This window comes from Dermacentor silvarum, chromosome 5, assembly GCF_013339745.2.
Source record: "Dermacentor silvarum isolate Dsil-2018 chromosome 5, BIME_Dsil_1.4, whole genome shotgun sequence".
Classification (NCBI taxonomy): domain Eukaryota; kingdom Metazoa; phylum Arthropoda; class Arachnida; order Ixodida; family Ixodidae; genus Dermacentor; species Dermacentor silvarum.
Genome location: NC_051158.1, coordinates 86,897,521 through 86,911,403, shown reverse-complemented (window position 1 = coordinate 86,911,403; position 13,883 = coordinate 86,897,521). Strand labels below are relative to the sequence as shown.

The window sequence follows — 13,883 nt, the reverse complement described above, 5'->3', positions numbered from 1 at the left end:
AGGTGCCAAATCAATTGGATCAATAACATGTCCTATATGTGTTTTCATGGTCACTTCTCAAAAAGGGGGACTCCATGTTTTAATTTTTCACACTGACACCATTTAACATTCACCAGGCAGAACAAAGAAACCAGATAACAAAGACTTTACTATTAGTCGCTGTGGTAGAGCACTGCACGGGCCGATTTTTGCAGCCCGGGCCGGGCCCGGGCCCGTTTTTACATTGGGGGGCCCGCCCGAGCCCGATAAAAACTTTTATGGTGAAACCCGGGCCCGGCCCGGGCCCGGAAATAATCTCCGTTACCCGCCCGGCCCGGCCCGCGACCCCTTTACCTTAAGCCCGAGCCCGGCCCGAGCCCGGCTCGAAACCGGCCCGAACCCGGCCCGATACCGAAAAATACATGTTTTTCAGAGATGAGAAGCCCGAGAAGTAACTCACAGAAAGCCCGAGCCCGGCCCGGGTCAAAAAGCACACGCCGTGCCCGAGCCCGGCCCGAGCCCGTGAAAAAACTGCTCTACCCGGCCCGGCCCGGCCCGCGGGCCGGGCCGGGCCCGGGCTTTCGGGTAAGCCCTAGCACGTGCAGTGCTCTAGCTGTGGTTTCGTGTAAAAATTGAGCTTATTCCTGTGGATTCGGCTGAAAGTATCAGCAGTGTATAGATATTTCTGCTAAGAGTATAGGGCACAAGGCACATTTCAACCCAATACAAGGTAATGCGCACCATCTGAAGTGTTCGTGGATTCTTGCTGTTTGCGTTTTCAGCAATAACATTTATTGGAAAGTGCTCGTATTCGTGGTGTTGTGATGCTTAACTTGCATGGTTAGATTACCTTTTCTTCGTTAAAAGGCAAGGTACAATTCAAATATACGTTGTACATTCCAGAAAATTCGGTGCGAGGGGGGGGGAGGGGTGGAAGGTCCTACAGGCTAGCAAGTTTTAGTGCAACTTGCTTATCGGCCCATAGAATCAGAATAGATTCATTCAACATCGACATCAGGAAGGATCGCGATCGTTATATGCACCCAATGCTTTCTAAAAATGGCGTGCTGTCTCGTTCCAAGTTTCCTGCAATGATTTCCAAATTTACGTATAACATTTGCGTATACAACGGAAACAAGCAACCTAAGCAAGTGAATAAGGCTACGTAAGAACGGCGTGTTTGTCTCTGTCTAGCGCACTTATTTTGAATTTTTTGTTTTTAATTATATAATAAATCCACAATCACTTAAAATTTCGAAGATAATTCTAAGAAACTTGCTGCGTAAGAACCGGCCGTTGATATTCAATAGGTCAAAGGTTTCTAATTTCTCTGATAACAAGGACGGCGTGCAAATCTCAAACATTTGAAAAACATGTCGCGAATCAATCTTGAGAAGTATAGTCGAACACAGCAAGCTTTCTTGAGTCATTTTTAAGGCCAATTAGGCAGCAGAAGAACGTCAGCAAGGGGCACCTGTCAAGAAAGGCTGTTGCTCTGTACACAAAAAGAAATCAACTAAAATAAATATGGTGACTATGTCGAATTCTGACAGGGAGAGAATAATTTATTCAAATGATGGATCTGTGTCTGTGTGGAGAAGTTGTTAAGAGGAGAGAAGCTTACTCACTAAGGGAGCTTTGCACACGACGTGCTATAGTGAGATAAGTGCTCTCTTGGTGCTAGGATAATTAAATATCAGAGACCACCTAAAAGTTGTGAATGATAAAGCATTAATGACGAATTGGGTGCCGCTGACCGGTTCGTCGAAGCGAGCGCGTTGAAACGTTTGTCTTACGCCTCATACATAGCAAAAGGCCAGTGCACTTCGATCCGTAATGCTATGTTATCTTGCCCGTCTCCCATAGAATCTAATGCGGACGCTTCCGAGTAAGCAGCACTGATTTTGGCATCACCGCTTTCATGCCGCGTGGCTTGGCAATGGAAATGTCGGTCCATGTATCATGATTTCATAAAGCGCAATTCACAGGCCTGCTATGTAGGAGGTGCAATCATTTGACAACATATCGTTAAAAATACAACATTTATTTTCGATAAAACGGCTGCGGGAAAATCAGAAGTTCAATCTTCAAATGCACTCAGCAGTTTTTGGTAAAGCTCATCAATGCAAACAAATAGGACTGAATGATTTGATAATACAAGCTCGGTCACACACACAACTCACACTAAAATTCACGGATATCACATGACCTCCAAGGAAGTTACCAGAAACTGAATGTGGTTGTTCTTCCGTGGTTGCAGATACAAACACTTCTGAAAAGGTCACAGGTATCTTGGTGGTTACACTATATACAAACGCTTGCTGCAGGCTGGCTTCAGCGGTCGCAGACACAAGATGCAGTGGAGTTCACAGCTACTAACAAATTTAGTACGACATTTCTGTAGACTTGCTTTAACAGTCACAAACACAATATAACCCATAGTCCACAAGTACATAGACTCCTGAGGAAGTTACATATGACTGGGCGCAGCATTTCATCCATGGTTGGAAACGCAGATGCAGCTTCGCTGTTAAACAATTTTAATAGTGAATATTATAAATTATAGCTGCCTGATCATTGCGATTTGTCACGCAAGTAATGTTCACCTCTTCATATAGTCCGTCTGAACATGCGGAATAGGCGGTCGCCTTTGTACCGTGCATACGCGGGTTCGAATCCCGCCTCAGCAGGAAAGTTTCTTTTCTTTTATTCCTTTCTTCATTACCGATTATGATAGTTTCTTGATACGAACCACAAATTACGGCTGGCATAAACAGCTTCGCTATTAAACAATTTTAATAGCAAATATTATAAATTATAGCTGCCTGGCCATTGCGATTTGTTACGCAAGTAATGTTGGCCTCTTCATATAGTGCGTCTGAACATGCGGAATAGCGTCACCAAGACAATTGAAAGAAAAATAAAAAAATAAAACCTGAACGCGGACCCCAATCCTTAAAGTGATACGGACACAAAAGTTGCCGGGTGGTTTTTTGTGTCGGAACAAAAGTTGAACTGTTGAAAATGGCAAATACAACAAGCTGCTTTGAAAAAAAGAATCAGCAACATCTTTTTGGGGGATTTTTTGTTGCACCTTGCGTCCAAGCGGCCGCCGTCAGAAGCTGAAATTTGACGTGAAAACACCCACCCGCGCACGCGTGCCTAAAGTCGGCCACAGCCGTCGCAGTGTTTCCGGGGGTGTAGGTCCTTTGCAGCGTTTGTTTAAAACCCCTTTCGGCGATCTTCGCACGTGGTCCGTCCGAAGCATTATCTCCGTCGGCGCTCCACGCAGGTGGTGCGTCTTACATGCGCCTTCCTGGGGCCGTTGCTCGGTATTGACCCTTTCGTCGCGGCGGAAGGAAATGCCCAGACATTGTTGTTATAACAGCATCGTCGGTCGTGACATGCCGTCGCACACGTTTCCCAGAGACGAGAAGGTGCGTAAACTTTGAACACCTGTCTGTCAGCCATCACGCACAGCCTACAGACCTCTAAATATGACTTGATTTGCGCGGACCACTTAGTCGACGATGATTATGTGACCAGCCCGGCTGTGCTGAAAAGCCTCGGCATGCCGCTCAAAAGGCAACGCCTAAAGCCTGACGCTGTGCCATCGGTCTTCTCACGAAAACGCAAGGCACAAATGATCAGCGGCGCGTTTGAAAAGAGCAAGCGAAAAGATGTCGGTACTGTTTTCATTCACTTGCAGCCTTCTTGAGCAGTGTGAGGGCGAGGCTGGGGGAGATGCTCGAGGCTGGGCAAGAAGAAAATAGTAAAACCATACAAGACCAGCGAGCGCGACTCACGAGATCAGACACACACAGCTCTGCTTCTCCACTGGCTAAAAGCCGGAAAAATTGGGGAGAACGCCAGACTGGTGCTGCCATCTGTCGGTCGGCTGGCGAAGTGGACGTGAGAGTCTTGGAGGTACAAATACCTCACAGCGTTGCTCACGCCGACGGCAAAAACTACTATTCAGTCATCCACGCAGTGCCGAAGTAGCCCGCAGCTGCCTCGCCTGCATGCGCTCTTGAAAAAACAAGTTTAGAGAGGAAATGACAAATAGTTCTTGCACAAGTTTCTGGTGCAGAGCGAAATCTTTGCCCTACGGTTCGCGAAAACCTGACCGGCACTTCCACGGCCGCCTGCTCTTCGTCGCTTGACACGGATGGCTCGCAACCGTAAGCGGTAGTATTTGTTGCCATGTTGTAATGGTCTTCGTCTTCAGACGTGCACTCATCGCTGGTAGAGGCACCAGAACTCGAATCTATGCTCGCGATGGCGGCGTTGGCGCGCTTCGAATGACTGCATCCGGCCGGCTGCCTATCCGACGAGGGTGTCGTGACGTCACGCCTTCCAACTCCTGCGGGTCAGGCGGCGAGGCGCGCGCTCACAAAAACGCCAAAAATGAAGTTATCGGCTCAAAAATGAGCTAAGTGACTACTTCTTTTCGGTGTAATCACACCCTGAGGATTCATTTTCAACATTTTTGTAAAATGTCCAGATTTCGTGTCCGTATTCCTTTAAGTGCCTGGAAGTGGCACTCGCACCTCGGCGTTGGTGTCCCCTAATGCATTCGTTGCATTAACTTTGTGTTTTGCTAGGTTAGCATTGTGTTTATAAAGTGAAGTATGGCACAGGCACAGATAATGCTGGTGAATTCTTGATGTAAACGATGTAAACTGCACTACACTATGCCCGGCGTCCTCGCGGTCTACTTTCATGGCAAACGGAACGGTCGGGAAACGAACTTGAAGGAGAGGGAGCCGGAGTTTTGACACACATATTTCAAAATCTATGGGATGGTAGACATATACCGCTCCGCAGTAAAAATGGCGAGTGATGTATTATTAGATTTCGTGAGCCACTTCAGGGAGTACATCCAACAAGCACAATTTCGCAAACTCTAACAATGTCTGCTGTGCTATCATTATTACTGACTTCACTGGTTATCTCAGTGTTACCAATAAAAAAGCTTACGAGTTGGGATATGTATGATAGAGATGTTCGCATTCGCTGCTTCGTTTTTGCTTATAAGGAATTTGTTTGGTAAGTGCGTAATTATTTCATCCAACTCAAAACCGTTCGCTTAAATGAAGCATCTGACCTTGCAAACCTTTAAACATACAAGAAAAATACGGGGTAGCTTCCACTAGTGCCGCAAAGCTAAAGACACTGCGGAGATGATCGGTTCCTGGCTGGTCCTGGCTATACGAAATGATGCTAAGTTATACGAAGTAATGCCAAATGATGCTAAGCTATACCAAGTGTATAAGCATTCCCTCGTGATCCGTGGCATCGGGGAATGCCTCACGAAGCACTTGCAGTTCGAGAACACGTAGGCGAAGTCAGGCGAAAGCTATGCACAATGTACGGGTGGTGCGCAGCAGACGACACGTCGGATTGACGTCACAGCGCATGCCCAGTAGCGCGCGGCTGGTGGGAGCTCGGCCGAGCCGCCGCCAGTGGTGCCTGCTGCAGTTAAGGACACCGCGAGCGTTCGGGGCTAATGCGGGGAAACGGAGAAGCGCGGATGGGCTTCGGCAGCACCTCTGCGCGTTGCCTCGGTGGTGCTGCTACAATTTGTTTCTATCTCGCTGTCATTTCTCTTTCTCTCTCCCGAGCATAGCGCGCGACGGAAGTCGCTGTTTAAGAAACAAAAGTGTCACTCGCTGCTCGCGCCACCAAAAACATAACTTTCTAACTACGAATTATTAAATAAAACACGCTATATTGCAAATACGGCGAATTTAAGCGCCCTATACATTTTTATGTGTTAAATAAGGAGGAGAAGCACTGGACAATACAGAGTGCACTGGACGAGATGGTGTTCTCGGTGTCTGATCGTACCCCATTTTAAGCGCGAATGTTGTTTTTTTTTTGTTTTTTTACAGCGAAGCTGTATATGGCTAGTACCCAGCAGATCGATATCCGTGGACCAAAAATCCCGCAGGTTGTGAAATACCGGGTCGACCCGCGGTGGAGGTGAAAGAGGCTAGAAGTACTACGCCAACTTGCAAAAGTAAGTTCAACATCTTGGGTCCAAATACAACTCGTATCAGATATTAAGTTGATAAAAACAGATAGTACACTTTGACCCGCGTCGGCCATGTCTACGTTCGCATCATACACGTGTACGCCATCCCGCGTATTCAAACTAGTGGTTACCAATGTAAGTGTTTTCTCCATCCTGACGCCATGCTCTACGTAGGCTCATTTCCTCAGTCCTGATATCACTGTAAATGGGGTAGGCCGCGTGTTGTACGGTCTGAAGAACAGCGTGCCTACCAAAAACGATGGCGGGAACAAAAAAGGGGAGTGGGCGCCGTGGCGGCGGAAGCAGACCACCAACGATTAGCGGGCGCGGACGTCACGCGTAAGCGTGCTGCTCGCCAGGACCGTGAGGCGAAAAGAAATGCGAACCGTCCATGGGGCTCCGATCCCGAAAACGGTCAATCGCCGCATACATATTTTCGCTGGTCATCCCACTTCACAGAGTGGAATAGCACTGCATTTTCGCCTCAGGTTCGCGCAACGATCGTACTTGCGCCATGCTGTGTATATTTTATAGTCAATTCTAAAACTAGCAAGAACAATTTTTTCCGGTATGTCGCCTGTAGGCGACAGTCGTTAATTAAGTATTAAGGGCGCAAACAAGGGGCATGACACAAAAAGAAGGTCGAACATAGGACAGGCGCTGTGTTTGACCTTCTATTTTTGCCATGTGATGAAAATCTGTCGTTGATCGCAAATTATTGCTATGTTTGTGAATACTTTATCTGGAACGTCATTAGCGAAGAACTTGTCCCTCTGGAAACCATATGTATCTGATCCCGCAGCTTTTCTGAAGATAGATGATCACATGGAACATGGGGCGTACAAAGTTCAAAACTAACATCAATCAAACCTGTTAGAAAAGCTAGACTCGTTATTATCTTGGTATTAATTAGCCGCTCACTGTCATATTGTAGTTGGTAGTTAACAAATTCTGGCCAAGTGCTAATTGTTCCAAGATGTCCGTTCTCTTAAGGTCCATGATATAAGAATAACGAAGTAATCATTTTGACGTCGTTTGTTAATTGAAAGAAAATAATTATTACTAACGCAGCGCGATACATGTCCTTGCAATGTATTGCGTTGCGATACACATAAAGAATACCCACAAACTAGCCTGGTTGTCCATTCTATTGAGCGTACTTTACCGAAATCCAAGCTTTACCCACGTCTAGATATTCTTAATCATTTCTGACACTGAGTTTCCCGTGATCTGTCCTTGCCTTCTGAGGCTCATGACTACATAACCATGCATATAGTAAGTTCAGAGGTAACTGAGAACTCTTACTGAAGGCACGCATTATATTTTCCCCTAATTCCTAAATGCAGATTTAAGTGCGGAAACTCAATGTTTTTTGAAACTTTAGTGTGCCGTAAAACGTGTGGTGTTGGTTTTATATTCTGACGGGGCGTGACGGGCGTTCACGTCGCTGGCAAAGGTCACACGCATCAACGTAGCATCGAGCAGATCAGTACAGACCATGCCAGAAAAACCGGTGCCTCACGCGGTCGTACGTGTGGGATACGCCCGGCGATCGTCTTCATTAATTCAAGGAGGGGGCTCGTAAGGTAACAAAATAATAGGCCCAGGTAACTCCAATACTTTCGTTTTTGATGTTCAGTTCTGACATTTTTGTGGCTATAAAAGAATGCTTCATTTGACTCAAGGCACAAAAACATACTGCTCTCACTATGGCCTTCAAAACATTTCACTGATTTGCCATGCACAAGAACATACAATGACCAGTGAAGCTATCTAAAACCACATTTTGAAGAGACGTGACATACCAGCGTTTAAAGTGAAGGCCAATATGTCAACGTACTCCTCAAATACTGGGAATGCTGCTGAGCACTCTCTTCTCACTTTTTAATTCGCTCAGACAACTCCCTCCCTTCTTTACATCGGGAGAGCTGGGCGGTATTCTGTAAGAGTCCAATTAGTGGACTGTCCATTTAGGCTCTCGCTGATTGGCTGCGGCTTCACGCGCAGGAAGGTGCCAGCCAGTCTCTTTCCATCACGTGCCACAACAGCCAATCAGCGACAGCCGAAATGGACAGTCCTCTAATTACACTCTTACAGAATACCGCCCCAGGGCCTGTGACAACTGCTTGTAGCCGACAACAAACAAGTTATTAGGTCCACACAAATGGTCTCACCACCAAAACCACGAACTTCGATGACAACAGCCGCGGTGATTCGGTCTAAGCGTCGTTAAGAAATTAAGAGAAAATTACGACAAAACTCATCTCACGATGCAGGTAATGCAATGGTAATGCGGGTAGCATTCGAGCGACGTAGCACCACACCGTATTTCTGAATTCGTGTTTATTTAGCATCTGTAGTGGACATACTGAGAATTCCAGATGTGGCATACTGCGTAATCGTCCAACTTTGCTGTGGCTGTTCACTTGCCTTGGTCGCCCTTGAGTATGGCGGGCTGACGACCACTGTATGACGTCCACATTGCGGGACATTCTTTGGCTAAGTTTCTTCGTGCCCAACTAGCTCAAGCAATTAAAATATATTAATCCGGTTTGACATTCCCAATTTTTTGACATTCCTATACGCAGGGTGTTTTTTCACACAACACATTATACGCGGGTGTACTATTCAACCTAAATAAATATCGTGAGCCTTTATATCGGACACAAGTTTCAGTTCACTGCGTTGACTATATCTCAGCAAGGCAAATGTCGGATGCTTATGTTCTGAATGGGGATGTTCTTATTTCTTTCGAATGAGACCGCATTGCCGGTTGTTCCTTCCCGATTGATGTACGGATGCTTTATTTGCAAAAGTCAAAAGATTATTCAGTAAGAAATAACCCGCGAACACGTTCATACATTCTTAAAAAGCAGATGGCGTAATGATGTTTCTTAAATGTAATACATAGGAATCTAAACAATGACTGAACACTGGCGAGGAATTATTTCGAGGAAAGCTGCAAACGAAATGTCTGACAACGGGAAAAGACAGAAGGAATGGAAAGAAAGCTTTTATTGCATAAGTTTAGAATATGTCGAGTATGGAGATTGGAATGCTCAGTGCTCTACAATGAAATATATTTATAGCTGATTTTGCTGTCCTGACAGCACAATGAAGGCAGCTGCGCAATCTGTGCTATCATTCAGTCGAGTTACTAAAATAGATCCAAAACCACTCACACTATTTCATTCCGTGGACCTTTGTAATGGGAAGCATCAATCAGCAAAAGTGCCCTGTATATCTGCATGAGAGAGAGAGAGAATAAACTTTAATAAAAAGAGCATGCGAGCGTAGGTAGCTCCCCTGCTCTGCAGTGGGTGGTCCCCTCAGTCCAGGAGTCCAGCGGCCTTAGCTGCCCTTCTCGTTCGGTTGACCAGGTTGAGCTGGTCCGTCGAGTCGGAGCTGGACAGCGCTGCCTCCCATTGCCGTGTGGTGGGGTGTGTTATGGGTGTTAGCTGTGGTGTGTTTGCGCAAGCCCATACCATGTGGTAAAGTGTTGCACATGGATCACAGTGTGGACGTTTATAGGAATACAGCATAGGGTGTATGGCGTGGTAAAGACTCAAATGTGGATATGTGTTTGTTTGGAGTTTTCGCCATATTACGGCTTCCTCTCGCGTCAGAGAATTGTGAGGTGGGGGTAGTGTTCTTCGTGAAAGGCGATAGTGTTGTAGGATGTGAGTGTAGGTTAATGGTATGGGCTCTGGTTGGAACTGCTCGGCGCGGTCATCTCGCGGCTCCCGGTGTGCATGCGCTCAGGCGTAGGCGTGTGCCTGCTGATTGCCGCGTAAGGACTCATGCCCCGGAGTCCACACGATTTGTATGTATGGTGGCAGCTGATGCGCTCCATTCAGAATGCGATGTGCAGCCCTGGAAATATTGGCCCTGGAGTAATTTCTGCATGCCGTCTGAGAGTCCGTCAGGACTATGACGCAATCCCACTGCGGTTTCGTCGTGATGGCTAACGCTATCGCTAGTTCCTCTGCCTCCGCAGCGCTCACTCTGGGAACCGATGATGCATTTATTTCGGTCCCGTGATTGTCGACTACGCTGGTGACGAATTAGGTGCTTCTTGCGGTGCTGGCCGCGTCTACGCACAAGACATTGGGGTGGTTTCCATACTTTCTCGCGAGCGCCTGCGCTCGGGCTTGTCTCCGTCCGATGTGGAAGTTTGGGTGCACGTTCCTGGGAATCGGTGAGACGTACATAGTTTCTTGTATTCGTGTTGGGATTTTGGTCAGTGCGCTGGTCTTCCGTACGGAATATCCAAGACGTTCCAAGACGCAGCGTCCCGCTATTGTGCGTAGTAGTCTTTCCTTCTGGCTTACCAGGTGGGCCTCTATGATTTCCCGTGCGTTGTTGTACACCCCTGTCTCCTCGAGGCGAAAAGTAGCCGTTCCGGGTGGGAGTCCGAGCGCTTGCTTATACGCCTTGCGTATCAGCCGGTCGAGTACCTCCACTTGCGCATTCCTTAAATTTAAATATGGTGCCGAGTACGCAATGCGGCTCCCAATCAGAGCCTGCACTAATCGAATAAGGTCCTGTTCCTTGAGTCCCCTCTTCCTGCTAGTAATTCGTTGAATCATGCGCAAGATCTGCGTGGTCGTGTGTTGTAGCTTCTGTACGGCGTATCCTCCACCCCCGTCCTTTTGTAAGTGTAAGCCGAGGATCCGAAGTCTGTCTACCTTGGTAATCGCTCTAGGACCTATTGGCAGGTGGATGGTTGGGGGAACTTGGTGCCGGGGCTGTTGATCGTCCTCGTGAGCGCTTCTCGATTATAAGGAGCTCCGACTTTTCCGGCGCGCATTGCAGTCTGCATGTCTCCGCATAACTTGCTATGACGTCTATTGCCTCCTGTAATGCCTCTTGTTCTCCTATGGACCCTCCGACCGTCCATATCGTGATGTCGTCTGCATAGAAGGCATGTCTGATCCCCGGTATTTTCTCGAGTTGGGCTGGGAGTTTCATCATGGCCACATTGAAAAGTGTCGGTGACAGCACTGCTCCTTGTGGCGTTCCTCTGTTAGGTGTGTCTATTCGCTGTGACCTCACATTTCCCAGCCCTATTGTGGCTGTGCGATCAGTGAGAAATGCCCTCACGTAGCTGTACGTTCGTCGGCCGCAATTCGTGTCACTGAGATTGTATAGTATGGCTTCGTGCCCCACGTTGTCAAAGGCTGCCTTTAGGTCTAGTGCGAGAATTGCTTTTGGGCAGCACGGCGTTGCTGCAGTCAGTACTTCCTCTTTGAGCTGCAGAAGCACGTCTTGCGTTGACAAGTTGGGCCGAAAACCAAACATCGTGTTCGGCATCAGCTGACGTTCTTCGAGATGCGTCTGTAGCCTGTCTAAGATAACACGTTGCATCAATTTACCGAGGCAAGACGTAAGCGAAATCGGTCTTAGGTTCTCCAGGCAGGGCGTTTTTCCTGGCTTTTTTATCAGTGTAATCTCCGCATGCTTGAATTCCGGGGGTAAGGTCCCTCTGCTCCAGTGTGCATTTAAGAGTTCCAGTATTACCTGAACGGTTGAATCGTCCAGGTTACGTAGCAACTTGTTGGTGATTCCGTCCTTGCCAAGAGTGGTGTTTCGAGTGAGTCTTGCGATCGCTCGTGTCAGCTCGGAACGCGTTATGTCCCGGTCGAGCTCGCTGTTTTCCAGTCCGGCGTAGTCAGCCGCTGGCTTTGCACCAAGTATCGGCTGGCCAATGTATCTGCTTTGTAAGGCACACAATAGCTGATCGTCTGTGCCTCCGAAGTTGTGTAGTACTCGGCTCATCGTGTGCTTGCTTTCTCTCTTGCTCTGGGTCGGATCTAGGAGATGTCTGAGTATGGTCCACGTCTTCGCAGTGCCCAGCGTTCCTTGGAGGGAGTTACAGAACTGGTCCCAGTTCTGTCGTGCAAGTTGCTCTGCGTAGCGCTCTGCGTCGTCCGTTAGTTTCGCGATGCGTATTTTTAGCTTACGGTTGTGCCGTTGCCTTCGCCATCTTCTAAGCAGACTGTGGCGCGCTTCCCACATGTGTAAGAGGTGCGGATCCACTGCCGGATTGTCCGTGGTGAGTGCAACTCCTTGGGGTGTTTGGCTACCGATTCCTGCAGTTCTCTAATCCAGGCCTCTAGATCGGTTATCGCTTGGGCTTCTTGAGTTTCTCTTTCGTTGCGGAAGTTTGCCAAGTCCGTGATTTTGGTGGAGCGTATCTTTCTCCTTGGGAAGTTCCCCAGGTGTACCGAGATGTCGAGTATGAAGTGGTCGCTCCCTAGCGTTTCGTTAGTGTTTTCCCACTCGACGTTCTGAAGTCTGGACGCGAGCGCAAGATCGGGACAGGTGTCGCGGGCCGTGCTGTTGCCTACTGTCGTTGGATATGTCGGATCCGTCACTATCGTAAGTCGGTGGTGTTGTATGACGTTGTACATGGTTGTTCCCTTTTTCGTATGTCTGACGTACCCCCACGCCTCGTGCGCCGCGTTGATGTCACTAATATGAGGAGGCCGTTTTGTCCAGCTAGCTGCCTCGCTTGCTGCAGCAAGTTGTCTAGGGGTCCCAGCGTTTCCTCCGGCAAACTGTATATATTAATTATAAAAACACCTGTGTTTCCCCTGCGCTGCGGCACTATTTCCGTGAAAACGTGATCGATTCCCGTGTCCGGATAAGTGTGATCTATTGCAGTGAGGTGTTTGCTTATGAGGGTGGTCATAGGTACATCTGCTGTCACATGAGTGCGATACCCGGTGATTCTTGGTGATTTTCCTGTTTCCTGTAAGGCTATTACATCCGGTGGTGTGTCTTGTTTGGCAATGTATTGCAGCAGCGTCGCCCTCTTGCAAGTGAAGCCACGACAATTCCACTGCCAAACGGTGATGCCTCCATTTTGATCATTCGGTTTTCTGGCCATCTTGGTCTTCTTGTAGCATTTGCTGGAGGGCTGCCTCTCTGTGTGGATAAACTCGCGGCTTCTTGTGGCGCTGATCGTTTACCAGAGGGGTGATAACCTCGTGCAGATGCGTTATCATCTGTCGGATCTCGTCGAAGCCCTTCTCTATTCGCATATGTAGCTCTTGGATGGCTTTCCGGTTTTCGTGAATACCTTTTTCGCAGGCTGTTACTCGCACATCGATCGGTTGGGCTGTCGGATTCGGCTCGGGCGGCGCCTCGGTGTTCATTTGCTCGACGGTCTCCTGCACTACCGAGGCAGTGGACGCGCGCTGCGGCGGCTGTGGCGGTGTTCGGGGTTCGGGCGAACTTTCTTGCACTGGTGGCTTGTTTCGGCTTCGTTCCTCCTTTAGCTGTGCGCGCAATTCGGCTATCTCTACGCGCAGTTCCTGCACTAGGGCCGCAAGCGCCCGTACAGTGTTGTTCGTGTTTGTGTCTGCGTCTCGTGGTGGCTGTATGTGTGGCTTGGTTTTGCCATTTTGTCTCAGTGACTTCGGGAGGCAGCGTTCTACCCAGCTCACCTGTTGTTCCTTGGAGGTCACGTGACTCAGGGTTTTCGACCTACTGCCGGACCTGGTTCTGCTCTTGGACCTCGATCGGCTCTCGGATCTGGATCTGCTGCCGCCTCGTTGTTGCGATGCCGCCCTGGGTCTGGTACTGGAGAGGGTCCGAGATCGGGATCGCTGTCTGCGACCCTTCCTCGATTGTTCTGTCGTGGTGTTGTCTTTGTGTGCCTGTTCCTTGAGTGGCCTGTGCGACGAGCGTGGCGCTGCTAGCAGTCTCTTAGGGCATTCTTTCGACGCCGTCGCGTGATCGCCGTCACACAACGAACATCTCAGTTTGCAGTCGTTCCCATCACTAGGCTCTACTGCACCGCATCTTTCGCAGGTGGGTTTATCCGGGTGCGGGCAAACGTCGGTTCGATGGCCCATTTGAT

At 48.5% G+C, this 13,883-nt stretch overlaps 1 non-coding gene across 1 annotated transcript; it reads right to left on the bottom strand.

Annotated features, from left to right (window-relative positions):
* Nucleotides 1–5,907: 5,907 nt before the first annotated feature.
* On the bottom strand, nucleotides 5,908–6,090 carry LOC119454678 (U2 spliceosomal RNA). The gene has a single exon (XR_005192616.1). It is a non-coding gene; the product is annotated as a U2 spliceosomal RNA (small nuclear RNA).
* Between the last annotated feature and the right edge of the window lie 7,793 nt (nucleotides 6,091–13,883).